At 44.6% G+C, this 14,756-nt stretch overlaps 1 pseudogene; it reads left to right on the forward strand.

The window, feature by feature from the left end:
• The window catches only part of LOC126092744 (sorbitol dehydrogenase-like), a 58,558-nt pseudogene that overhangs the window by 17,468 nt on the left and 26,334 nt on the right, over window positions 1-14,756 (forward strand).

Here is a 14,756-nt window from a genome sequence, read left to right on the forward strand (position 1 = left end):
ACAATCACATCAACGGCTGTGCTAAATCTACAAAACCCTTCATGAATTTTCGATAGAAATTGCAAATTCCGATGAATGACTGCACCTCCTTAAATGTTTTCGGTTCCCGAAAATCCCTTACTGCCTGTACCAACGTCGGATCTGTTCGCACTCCGTCCTTACTGATAATATGACCCAAATATTTTACTTCTTCTAATGCAAAATGATACTTCTCCAGGCTCAACATCAAACTAGCTGCTATTAACCTCATAAAGACTTCCAATAACCGCTTTGCTCCATACTACTTGAAAACACTATAATGTCATCCATATAGACCAGACACTACCGTGGTTTCAAACCCCTCAACACACGGTCTAGCAACCTCTGAAACGTTGCCGGAGCGTTTTTCAAACTGAATACCATTCTAATGTACTGGCAATGGCCTCCAGGTGTAGAGAAAGCATTTTTTGGACTATCCTCTGGGGCCACCTCTAACTGATGATAACCACTTATCAAATCCATCGTAGAAAAGTACTGGCACTGTCCTAAGTGATCCAAAGTCTCCGAAATGTTTGGAATGGGTATGCGTCTTATTATTGAGGTATCGGTAGTAACAACAGAACCTGTATTTCTTAGTTCCATCCATAGATTTTATAGGCACAACGACAATGCCCGCTCCCCAGCAACTATTACTATGCTCTATAATACCGTCCTTAATCTGCTGATCAATGAAATCCTCCACAATCGACTGTATTCTGTATGGTTTACGGTAAACAGATGCTTCATTCCCTGTTGGTATCCTATGTTGAACTAATGGAGTTGCTGGTAACGGACCTTGTGGAAAAAAAAATCCTTAATTTCCCACAATAATTCTTCCACCTGTTCTCTTTCTCCTCCTTTCAAATGCTTAATTTTGTCACGCTTTGCAGTTCTATCGGCAGTTAGTGGTTGATCGCTTCGCGTACCTCTCGAACACCAGTCTTCGTCATCTGGCACATACAAATTTGATACTAAAACTCCTTTCCCCAAATTCGCGTCTACAGCGCTAAATTATCCACGTTCACGGGAACTACTCGCCCGTCGTTCCCCTCCTGTACGTGTACAACACTATGTTTCACAAAACAACGCAATGGGTCGAAAAATTCATTATCTTCCAAAGGTTCAATAACACATACTGTGCCCACAGGTAGATTTGACTCCACACTTACCCAAAGCGACTTCCTGGTGCCACTAGACGCATAATCATGCGAATTAAGCCTAATGATAATGTACGCTGTTCAAATGGTTTGTTCGTTATGTTGAACGCCCCTCGGGACAGTTCTGCATTGACAACAGTTTCCCCTAACTGAAATAACACTCCACCAAGTTCCACAGTTCGTTGTCCAAGGTCAGTTTTGGCATGATGTTGATGCAAGAAATCTGCTCCTAGGATCATGTCGCAGCCCTCGCTTACACATGGTACTACCTCAATGCGACCTTGGCGGGTTAATGTATGGTGCGGCATAATGGGAGGAAGGATAATTGGCTCCCATTTTATCGATGGCAATCTAAATGGTGCAGTGTATGCTGATTTCCTACCTAATGTTCTACCGATGTTACTACAAGATGTTTCACTGCATGACAGAATGGCGATGTACTTCCAACATGCACCATACCATGACCCGCACGTTCACCGGATCTGACGTCCCCGGATTTCTTTCTGTGGGGAAAGTTGAAGGATATTTGCTATCGTGATCCACCGACAACGCCTGACAACATGCGTCAGCTCATTGTCAATGCATGTGCGAACATTACGGAAGGCGAACTACTCGCTGTTGAGAGGAATGTCGTTACACATATTGCCAAATGCATTGAGGTTGACGGACATCATTTTGAGCATTTATTGCATTAATGTGGTATTTTCAGGTAATCAAAGAGTAACAGCATGGGTTCTCAGAAATGATATGTTCACAAAATACATGCATCACATTGGAACAACCGAAATAAAATGTTCGAACGTACCTACGTTCTGCATTTTAATTTAAAAAACCTACTTGTTACCAACTGTTCGTCTAAAATTGTGAGTCATATGTTTGTGTCTATTACTGCGCCATCTATAACAAAGCGGAAAAAGTGGTCCAACTAAAACATTCATATTTTTTTTACGTACTACACGAATATCTAATAAAAATGGGGGTTCCTATTTAAAAAAAAACGTAGTTGACATCCATTTGACCTATGGTAGCGCCATCTAGCGGGCCAACCATAGCGCCATCTGGTTTCCCCCTTCAAGCTAGACAAGTTTCGTTCTTTGTAGCGTTTTCGTTTGACGCTTACTTAGTGAGATATTTGGCCCGGTCACGATCAATGGACCGCCCTCTATAGGGTGATTTTTTCCACAATGTACAAACACTAGGGATTGGTCGATGAGAAGATACGGAACAAAAAAAGTATAATGAACTGATGTCTGGAAACGCTTGGTTTCCATGCTAGAGACCACTTATTTAATCATACTTTGTTACAGAGACTGCGGTCTCATGCGCGCTGTACCAAGCACCCACAGTTACAGTACGCATGATTTCCTCCTAGAGGGTCTTGATACGTCATGCCCTAGCGTCCTCTCTTGCCATAGTAATTAGTAATTTTGTGTCCGATTCACATCTCTTGCTGACTCACCTTATAGTGGATGTGATACAGCGTTGTACTCAATGATTCCGTATTCGGTTTGAGAGCCTGCCGACATTGTGTTTACTTACGGAAAGGCACATGGCAACAGGCGGCGGATAGTAACGTTGTATCAGGAGACCTACCCGCGCCGACAACAACCACAGAATTCAATGTTTGCAACAGTGTTTTGCCGTTTGTCTGAGACAGGATCGTTTCAGGAAGCAGGAAACAATGTTCGGACACTAGACGTGGAGGAAGATGCGATTAACAATGTGGAAGGCGACCGTATCAATACCAGGCAGTTGGACCGCCAGTACAGAGTAAGCCAGACGACCGTGTGGAACATTCTCCATGATAATTGTTACTACCCTTGTCACTTACAGCGTGTGCAGGGCTTACTACCGACAGACGTACCACATCGGTTTCTTCACCAGGCAACCACTATTCAGCGATTGTGTCATCCATCCTATTCACAGATGAGGCTACCTTTACGCAGAGTAGCATCTTCAACTTTCATAGGCCAGCCGGTGTGGCCGTGCTGTTCTAGGCACTTCAGTTTGGAACCGCGTGACCGCTACGGTCGCAGGTTCGAATCCTGCCTCGGGCATGGATGTGTGTGATGTCCTTAGGTTAGTTAGTAGTTCTAAGTTCTAGGGGACTGATGACCACAGAAGTTAAGTCCCATAGCGCTCAAAGCCATTTTTTCAACTTTCATAACAATCATCTGTGGGATAATATGCAGAACGCTCATTGTGTGGTGACAGTGAATCATCAGCGTCGGTGCAGCTGGAATGTGTGGGCCGGGATAATTGGTAACCTTTTTTTGGGACAAGTCTTCTTTCCACATCGCCTAACAGGTCGGAACTATCTGCTTTTCTTGTGAAGACTTTGCCTCTCTTGCTGGAAGACGTGCCATTGGTGGTTCAAAGGGTTACGTGGCTGCTACATGATGGTGCTCCATCCCACTTCGCCCTTATCATCCGGACACATCCCAATATGTCTTTCCTAGTTGGGGGATCGGACGAGAGGGTCTAGTTGCATGGCCCACTCGTTCACCGGATCTCAGCGCGTGCGATTTCTGGTTATGGAGGCAGCTCAAAAGTATCGTGTATGCAGAGACCATTCCAGATATGGAAAGAGTGGACAGCGTATTCATGCTGCCTTTGACACTGTTTGTGTGCAGCCTGGCCGATGTGAGCATGTGAGACAGAACGTGCTACAGCGCGTTCCGCATGCTTTGAGGCACGTGGAAACCATTTTCAACACATACTGCAACTGTGGGTGAATGGTACAGCGCGTATTACACAGCAGTCTCTGTAATGATGTACGACAGAATAAATGGTCTCTAGCATGGAAACCATGCATTTCCGAACATAAGACCATTAGACTTTTTTGTTCTCTATCCTTCCATCGATCAATCGCTAGAGTTTGTACACGGCGGAAAAAAATCACCCTGTTTCCATGTTTTAAAATTACTGAAACATGAAACTGAATTAAAAGTCCAATAGTTCGAAGTAGATGTTTTTACTGAAGTCGAATAGAGACTCACACAACCGATTTTGAAACTTTTAAGCTGCGCCTTCTGGTATATATATCTACAGAAAGTTTTATAAACAGTTACTTTGATAATGGGGAAATGAAGTTATCTGATATATCTTAAAATTCTGAGTGAATAAACTCAAAAAAGGAAGAAAATAATATACTTCTAGTCATGAAACTAGGTATGTATCACGTATGCCCCACAAAAAATGGCCTACGTGTATTTAATGAATGAGATTTGTAATTTCATACCTAAAGATGGCTATTCACAATGCCATGTCATATGGTGTGCGGAGCTATTACAGAATGCTGTGGCTAGGCAATGTTCTCAGTCATCAATGATGAATGTTCAGTCTATAAAAACGACGGGATGGAATTAGGAATCAGAAAATGAACCTAGACTAAAAAACAGTGATACAGCAAATAAACTCGGGACGATCCACATGAAACATTGAACATTTGCCAAAACCGGGGCTAATCTCTGTTAAAATCACGAACTGTCGCCACTTAAGCGATTAAAATACTATGTTCCTGTGGGCCTATGTCAATCAACTAACAATGTCCTTCGTAAATGTTATCCAGGAATGTATTGGGACCTGGAGTAACTGAAGAATAAAAAAGTTAAGGGCGAAAACTAAAAAAAATTAATATATAGCAATACTCTAAAGAAATTGTTTTTTACATGTTTTGGGAGCCACCAATGATCGAAAGTAAGAAGACTATGCTGAAGATCAAATTTACTGGAAGCCGACACGCTTATATGTGTTCGTCACCAACATAATGGTTATCGTAGCAGCTGGCAACACAAGCAGTGAGATGTTCACATTGTGCTGCCGGAGTGTGTGCGGTGGCTGCCGTATGAGTACTGAGACTGTTAAGTAAATCGAGCTAACGCGGACAACACACAAGATAAGAGAAGCGCGTTGCTAGTGCTGTGTTGAGGAACTGCGGTCGCCACACGAACTGTTAGGCTCGACTCTCCATATAACATAAGAATAGGAAGCGGGTGATACAAATATAATGACGTTGCTATTTACTTCTGTTACATTAAAACAGAGTACACATTGAATGGATGAGATGACCTTCTTGTGGACCGGCAGTAAGTGTAAACTTGGATATTAACAAAAACTGTAATAAGCTAACCAACTACTTAGATACAGAGACCTCTTACTTAAAAATTGCAAATAGTCAATATTGATCAATGAAGCCCGGTGTCTTAATTCCGTTTGGTTGTTGGTTGTTGGTCAGTATTATATGTATCTCCTCAAGCGCCTTTAAAACACCACCCTTGCCCTCTTTATGTAGTATCTCCAAATGATTGTGGAGATCTGAAATAGAATGTTGATTGTCACTGAAGTGGGATGAAAGTTCGAATATCAAACTGCTTACATTGAGATGTTCCTTAAGATGATTTCGAAACTTCTACCAGCTTGCCCAATGTGCTTTTGAGTACAGTCATTACCGGAATTTTAATAAATCCTTGTCTTCTTATATGGGTTTGCTGAGTGACTTGCCTATGTCTGTATTTTGCACCTACATTCTGTGAGTGCCCTAGTTTTAAAATGATCTGTTTTTAAAATTACAATAACAGCACGTTTGGCACTAATTTCAGTAGTTTTCTAATTTATTAAATGTGTGAACCTTCTTGGAAGAGTATTCAATGATCGCTACTAAACAATAGACAAAGGAGAGCCAAAGAAACTGGTAACCTGCCTAATATGTGTACGGCCCCCGCGAGCACGCAGAAGTACCACAATACGACGTGGCATGGTCTCAGCTAAAGTCTGAAGTAGTGCTGGAAGGAACTGGCACCATCAATCCTGCAGGACTGTCCATAAGTCAGTAAGAGTACGAGATGGTGGAGATCTCTTCTGAACAGCACGTTGAAGGCATCACAAATATGCTCAATAATCTTCATGTCTGGGGAGTTTGGTGGCCAGCGGAAGTGTTTAAACTCAGAAGTGTGCTCCTTGCGCCACTCTGTAGCAATTCTGGACGTGTGGGGTGTCGCATTATTCTGCTGAAATTACTTAAGTCCGTCCGAATACACAACGGACATGAATGGATGCTGGTGATCAGGCAGGATGCTTACGTACATGTCACCTGTCAGAGTCGTACCTGGACGTATCAAGGGTCCCAAATCACAGCAACTGCACACGCCCCACACCATTACAGAGCCTCCACCAGCTTGAACAGTTCCCTACTGACATACGGGGTCCATGGATTCATGAGGTTGTCTCCATACCCTCCCACGTCCATCTGCTCGATACAATTTGAAACGAGTCTCGTCCGACCAGGCAACATGTTTTCATCAACAGTCCATTGTCGCTACCTATAGGCCCAGGCGAGGCGTATAGCTGTGTTGTGCAGTCATCAAGGGTACACGAGTGGGGCTTCGGCTCCGAAAGTCCATATCGATTATGTTTCGTTGAATGGTTCGCCCGCTGCCACTTGTTGACGGCCCAGCATTGAAATCTGCAACAATTTGCGGTAGGGTTGCACTTCTGTCACGTTGAACGATTCTCTTCAGTCGTCGCTGGTCCCGTTCTTACAGGATCTTTTTTCCGGCCGCAGCGATGTCGGAGATTTGATGTTTTACCGGTTTCCTGATATTCACGATACAGTCGTGGAATGGTCATCACCTCTACCTCGTAGATGCTGTGTCCCTTCGCTCGTGCGCTGAATGTAGCACCACGTTCAAAGTCACTTGAATCTTGATAACTGCCATTGTAGCAGCTGTAACCGATCTAACAACTGCGCGAGTCACTTGTTGTCTTATAGAGGCTTTGCCTACCGCAGCGCCGTATTCTGCCTGTTTACATATCTCTGTATTTCAAAAAATGGTTCAAATGGCTCTGAGCACTATGCGACTTAACTTCTCAGGTCATTAGTCGCCTAGAACTTAGAACTAATTAAACCTAACTAACCTAAGGACATCACACGCATCCATGCCCGAGGCAGGATTCGAACCTGCGACCGTAGCGGTCGCTCGGCTCCAGACTGTAGCGCCTAGAACCCCACGGCCACTCCGGCCGGCTCTCTGTATTTGAATACGCATGCCTATACCATTTTTTTGGCGCTTCAGTGTATCTCTTTCATTGAGTACGTTGTTGACTGTTATTAAGAAGCTATCTCCCCTCCTACCCTCAATTTCAGTTACACTTGGCCACCATCTCTATGCTCTAGCGTAAAAAAAACTGCAAGTGATTCTCGTACTTAACAACGGTAAAAAGTGGACCCGCAGAATTACAGAGTAGTATCCTTAACGTCAGTTTGGTACAGGATACTTGAACATGTTCTCACTTCGAATATACACTGGAGTCCAAAATTAAAGCAACAAATCGTTATTTCCCCGTCTTGTGTCTAATCAAGGGCATAATCATACAAACAGATGTCCGTACAATCGTGTTCTGCACGGATGGTGGCATTTTGGTCAACGGAAAACCACGCCAACATTGACGACAGGGCACCTATCAAACGCATTAGTGTGTGGTGGGCAGTTCCACATCCACGATCGCTGTGTATACTGTCACAGATGGGACGGTATGGCACAAAGAACATGCCTACCAGACTCTTTGCAGTCGAGGGCCACATGAAGAATGGAAGCAGGACAGTTGCAAACTGATGTAGCCCGATGGCTTAATGTGTATCGTTCTGTTGTTTATCTAATGTGGCGACACTTTGCAGAGACCGGAACATTATCCCGAAGACCAGGACAGGGCCGACCATGTGTGATATCAGAAAGAGAGGAGTGTTGTTTGGCTGCAACGGCACGACGCTAACGCCTAATACTGCATGGCAACTGGCGTTTGACCTCGCAGCTTCCGCTGGACGTGTTGTATCGAGACAAACGGTGACAAAAGGTTTCGGCATAGTAGCCTTTATTGTCGGAGACCTACTGTACGTGTACCTTTGATGCGTCTTCACAGAAGGGAACGTCTTAGTCGTCAACATACCACCTGGACGCCGAACAATGGGCCAATGTTCTTCTCACAGATGAGTCCCGGTAAGGTACGCGGAACACGATTACTGAACACAAACATTGTGGAAAAGGCGAGGGGGATACCTAATGATGTTTGCAAGGGTTATGTGGACCACTCGAATAACTCTTCATGAAACTGTATGGGGAAATCGGCAAGGTTTAACTGCTGTTATTTATCGCGAAGAGAACTTGGGACCTCATGTGCGGTTGTTGCGAAATAGTGTGGACCCAGAGTTCGTATTGATGGATGACAGTGCTCGACCTCATAGAGAACGTGTAGTTGATGTTTTCCTGGACACGGAATATATGGCACGCATGGCGCGGCCTGCTCGCTCTCCCGATTTGAATCCGATAGCGCATGTCTGGGATGCACCAGGAAGACAGGTTGCATCACGTCAGCATTCACCAACCACTCTCCAATACTTGCAAGAAGATCTGCAGGAAGAATGGACGTTATTGCCTCAACATGAGATTGATGGAATCATTCGCAGGATGCCCCGTCATTGTCCGGCCTGTATTGCTGCCAGAGGTGGTCGCAGCCCGTTCTGAGCACATTAACCAGTTGTCGGAATGTGTCTGCAAATCTGTTAAGTTGGAAAAAACGGAGAAAGTGTTTTCTACCATTATGCATATAGCAGTTACTTATGTCCTTCATTCTTTACATGGTTACTACTTTACTGTCACCTCTTTGTACTGTTTCATGGCAAAATAAAGCAATTTTGCAAAATTTCCATTTGTTGCTTTAGTTTTGGACTCCGGTGTAATAAATTACATTGAGGCAAAAAGCTTCTGTCCACAAATCAGATCGGATGTAAAAAACATCTCTCGTCCGAAACTCAGCTTCCCCTTCCCTCGTCCGCAGCTCGTGGTCGTGCGGTAGCGTTCTCGCTTCCCGCGCCTGGGTTCCCGGGTTCGATTCCCGGTGGGGTCAGGGATTTTCTCCGCCTCGTGATGACTGGGTGTTGTGTGATGTAAGGTTAGTTAGGTTTAAGTAGTTCTAAGTTCTAGGGGACTGATGACCATAGATGTTAAGCCCCATAGTGCTCAGAGCCATTTTTCCCCCTTCCCTCACATGATATTCTACGAATAATGAATGAAGGACGACAAGCAGATTCCATATTCCTAGATTGCCGGAAAGCGTTTGATACAGTGCCCCATTTAGACTGCTAACCAAGGTACGCTAATACGAAATACGTTCCCAGATATGACAGTGGATCGAAGACTTCTTAAGTGAACGAACCCAGTACGCAGTTCTTGACTGCAAGTGTTCATCTGAGATAAGGTCACGGTCAAGTGTGCCCCAGAGAAATGTTTAATGAGTGATCTTACTCTCTATATACATAAGTGATCTGACGGACATGGTGAGCAGCAATCTGCAGCTGTTTGCTGATGGTGCTGTGGTGTAACGGAGGGTGTCGCCGTTGAATGACTGTAGCAGGATACATTATGACTTAGACAAAATGAATAGCAACTTGTTCTAAATGTAGAAAAATGCGAGTTAATGCGGATGAGTAGGTAAAACAATCCGGTAATGATCGCATACTGGATTACTGGTGTGCTGCTTGATACAGTCCCGCCGATTAAATGTCAAGGCACAACGCTGCGAAGCGATATGAAATGGAAAGAGTGCTTAAGGACGGTAGTAGGGAGGGTGAATGGTCGATTTTGGTCAATTGGGAAAATTTTGGAAAGTGTCGTTCATCTATAAAGGAGACCGCGTTTAGAACAGTAGTGTGACCCATTTTTAAGTACTTCTCGAGTGTTTGGGAACCCCGCCATATCGGACTGAAGGAAGACATCGCAACATTTCAGAAGAGGGCTGCTAGATTCGTTACCCGTAGGTTCGAACAACATGCAGATATTATGCGGATGCTTGTTGTTGTTGTTGTTGTTGTCTTCAGTCCTGAAACTGGTTTGATGCAGCACTCCATGCTACTCTATCCTCTGCAAGCTTCTTCATCTCTGAGTAACTACTGCAACCTACATCCTTCTGAATCTGCTTAGTGTATTCATGTCTTGGGCTCCCTCTACGATTTTTACCCTTCACGCTGCCCTCCAATACTAAATTGGTGATCCCTTGATGCCTCAGAACATGTCCCACCAACCGATTCCTTCTTCTTGTCAAGTTGTGCCACAAACTCCTCTTCTCCCCAATTCTATTCAATTCCTCATCAATGGGGATGCTTAGGGAATTCAAATAAGATTCCCTGGAGGGAAAAAAGTCGTCCTTTTCGAAGAAAACTATTGAGTAAATTTAGAGAATCGGCATTTGAAGCCGCCTGCAGAATGATTTTACTGCCGCCAGCGTACATTCCGTGTAAGGACCGCCAAAGCAAGGTAAGAAAAATTAGTCAGTCATTGCTCTGTTAGTGATTGGAACAGGAAGTGACACTAATAGTGGCACAGATACCCTTTGCCATTCTCCATATGCTGGATTTCGGAGTATATATGTAGATGTATAAGTAGATGTAGACTTCAAAGGGAGTTAAACCTAAAGTAGGAAAATAGTTTGATGTTTTGGGCAATGGTCAAGACAGCGTGCTAGAATAGTCGGGTGGTCGGTACTTAAACCATGTTGGCCAGCAACATCGGAGCCAAGTCACGACCTGCTCTTCTAGTTGCTGTATATTCTTGAAACTGCGATTATTCTAATGGTACAAATGGGCCTGAGCACTATGGGACTTAACATCTGAGATCATCAGTCCCCTAGAACTTAGAACTACTTAAACCTAACTAACCTAAGGACATCACACACATCCATGCCCGAGGCAGGATTCGAACCTGCGACCGTAGCGGTCGTGCGGTTCCAGACTGAGCGATTATTCTGTTGGTCACCAAGTGTAAATACCGATATGACTGTACAGACGTAACGTGTTTGTCTAATAAAGTCATGTGTTCGCAGGTTGCCAGACAGTCTGACCCTGGAGGATGGAGCGCTGCTGGAACCACTATCTGTGGCCGTACACGCTTGCCGGAGAGCTAATCTGTCCTGTGGCACCAGAGTCTTAATTGTAGGGGCAGGACCCGTTGGCCTGGCCACCATTTGTGCAGCCAGGGCGTACGGAGCGGTCAGGATTGTTATCACAGGTACGATGGTGTCAACAGCTCTTGTTTCCAATCGCCGTCTGAACAGAGCTTGTGACAGTATTCTTGTAGTAAGTGATTATAGAGACTAGGCGTGCTGTCTCATGCAAAGACGGTGACCAGCGTAAAAACCTTTCTATTATACAGGTTGTCAGGGGTATAAGTGCATACATTTTTATTGATGACTGAGGACGGTGTACTGAACAGCATTACATCATTATTTACTTCATTTGCAGACTAATAATTATAGCTATTAGCATTAGTATGTTTTTAGGTTGGTCAGTTCTACCAAGTATGTGTGACAAGATGTACTAATGATCACAATATCTGCACGTAATCCCCTAAATCTGTACGTTTCGGACTTACATTTCTCAGATGTTATGATTAACGGTTTCGACTTATTACTGAACCACCATCAGATGATATATAAGGGGTGTACATGCAGAACTCACATTCTCTAGTTTAGTAAAATTTTAGAAGAACAGGAAAACGTATATCACTCTAGATTTTTGCAGATCATGCTAATGTTATTATGAACTCCATTAGACAGAAAGAAACAGAAGGAATGATTAAAGATTTTTTTGAAAGAATTATGAAGTTGTTCTCTGAAAATGGATTTCCCTTTAATTTTAAAAATACACACTATATTCAGCTCTGTACAACAGAGTCATAGCAACTGTTGTCTGAAACACATGAACAGGAGACAGTAAACAGGATAGAATTCCCCAGATTTTTGGGTGTACATTTTCATGAAAACTTGAGCTGGAAGAAATTTGTTACTGAGCTGCTCAAATAATTAAGTTCACTTACTTTTGCTCTTCTTGTAATTACTAGTCTTGAAAACAAACGAGTCAAGATCCTAAATTTTTTTGCGTATTTCCAGTCAATAAAGTACTATGGAATTATTTTCTGGGGTAACTCATCAGTTAGAAAGATATTTTGATTGCACAAAATCTAGCAGTAAGAATAGTATGTATTCACCCACAGTCAAATTCTTTAAGGAGTTAGGCATTTTAACTAAATCTTCACAGTGTACGTATAAATCGTGGTGCCCTGCGACGTCACCCTCGCATTCGACGACGCTTCAGACAACAAGGTGTCGAGACATGCGAGAAAAAAGCCACATCTCAGATGTTCATACACAACCAGTCACATCGCCCCTGAATAAAGCGAGATAAATGATGGTCACCCTGGATGCACCGTGTTTGTCTAAAATGTAGCCACACCACGCCGCCACCCATCCTGCCCACATGCCTCCAGCAACCCCACCCACAAATGCATACCATCCTGCAATGAAGAACATTATTTAACATCAACGTACCTCCTATAAGAGAGCATGTATTTAAAAAGAAGGAAACACAATTGCGACAATAATAAATGTTTTGGTTCCACGAAAATAGACGCAGTCCATTTTCTTTTAGTTTCTGAGTAAAATCGGTATGGTTTTTACGTTCGACTGCAGGATACAATACACATCTCACTCTTCCCCTGCCTCTTGTTATTTTGTGACATCCAATGAAACGAAAAATAAACTACAGCAATGCCGCCGATTACTGATGACCATACTGCAGAGTTGGGCTACACATCTGACAGATGTGATGTTCTCACCTCTTCTATACATGCCCACTGAAAATAAAATCTAGGAGAAAATTCCGCTATTTAGCTGCGAAAGCTACTGATTTCTGAAGAATGTCCTCATTATTTCGAAACAATCATTAGAGCAAAGAAAAAGCGAGAATTTGAACCCTGAAGAAAAAAATCTATGTTAAGCAATATCTTTCAGCTACATAGACAACTTGCATGGCTTGAGAGCGTTCCTCACATGCAAATCAGTGTCTGTAAATACACTGTCATGCACATGTGTATTATAAACATTTCAGACATGGGAAATGACATTACAGAATGCAGTCTTTCACACCATTGCTTACATGTCAGAAAAAACGCAATCATTTTACGTACAGCAACAACAACGTGTAATTCAACAGGACTTCGATGTTTTGTACACTATGGCGGGTCCTATTTTACCAGGGTAATGCTATATATCACTAGCGTTTACGAAACAAATCGTCCGAGAATGAAATAAAACAGGACTTGTGGTAACACCTACACTACTGGCCATTAAAACTGCTACACCAAGAAGAAATGCAGATTATAAACGGTTATTTATTGGACAAATACACTCCTGGAAATTGAAATAAGAACACCGTGAATTCATTGTCCCAGGAAGGGGAAACTTTATTGACACATTCCTGGGGTCAAATACATCACATGATCACACTGACAGAACCACAGGCACATAGACACAGGCAACAGAGCATGCACAATGTCGGCACTAGTACAGTGTATATCCACCTTTCGCAGCAATGCTGGCTGCTATTCTCCCATGGAGACGATCGTAGAGATGCTGGATGTAGTCCTGTGGAACGGCTTGCCATGCCATTTCCACCTGGCGCCTCAGTTGGACCAGCGTTCGTGCTGGACGTGCAGACCGCGTGAGACGACGCTTCATCCAGTCCCAAACATGCTAAATGGGGGACAGATCCGGAGATCTTGCTGGCCAGGGTAGTTGACTTACACCTTCTAGAGCACGTTGGGTGGCACGGGATACATGCGGACGTGCATTGTCCTGTTGGAACAGCAAGTTCCCTTGCCGGTCTAGGAATGGTACAACGATGGGTTCGATGACGGTTTGGATGTACCGTGCACTATTCAGTGTCCCCTCGACGATCACCAGTGGTGTACGGCCAGTGTAGGAGATCGCTCCCCACACCATGATGCCGGGTGTTGGCCCTGTGTGCCTCGGTCGTATGCAGTCCTGATTGTGGCGCTCACCTGCACGGCGCCAAACACGCATACGACCATCATTGGAACCAAGGCAGAAGCGACTCTCATTGCTGAAGACGACACGTCTCCATTCGTCCCTCCATTCACGCCTGTCGCGACACCACTGGAGGCGGGCTGCACGATGTTGGGGCGTGAGCGGAAGACGGCCTAACGGTGTGCGGGACCGTAGCCCAGCTTCATGGAGACGGTTGCGAATGGTCCTCGCCGATACCCCAGGAGCAACAGTGTCCCTAATTTGCTGGGATGTGGCGGTGCGGTCCCCTACGGCACTGCGTAGGATCCTACGGTCTTGGCGTGCATCCGTGCGTCGCTGCGGTCCGGTCCCAGGTCGACGGGCACGTGCACCTTCCGCCGACCACTGGCGACAACATCGATGTACTGTGGAGACCTCACGCCCCACGTGTTGAGCAATTCGGCGGTACGTCCACCCGGCCTCCCGCATGCCCACTATACGCCCTCGCTCAAAGTCCGTCAAATGCACATACGGTTCACGTCCACGCCGTCGCGGCATGCTACCAGTGTTAAAGACTGCGATGGAGCTCCGTATGCCACGGCAAACTGGCTGACACTGACGGCGGCGGTGCACAAATGCTGCGCAGCTAGCGCCATTCGACGGCCAACACCGCGGTTCCTGGTGTGTCCGCTGTGCCGTGCGTGTGATCATTGCTTGTACAGCCCTCTC

Source organism: Schistocerca cancellata, chromosome 7, assembly GCF_023864275.1.
Source record: "Schistocerca cancellata isolate TAMUIC-IGC-003103 chromosome 7, iqSchCanc2.1, whole genome shotgun sequence".
Classification (NCBI taxonomy): Eukaryota; Metazoa; Arthropoda; class Insecta; order Orthoptera; family Acrididae; genus Schistocerca; species Schistocerca cancellata.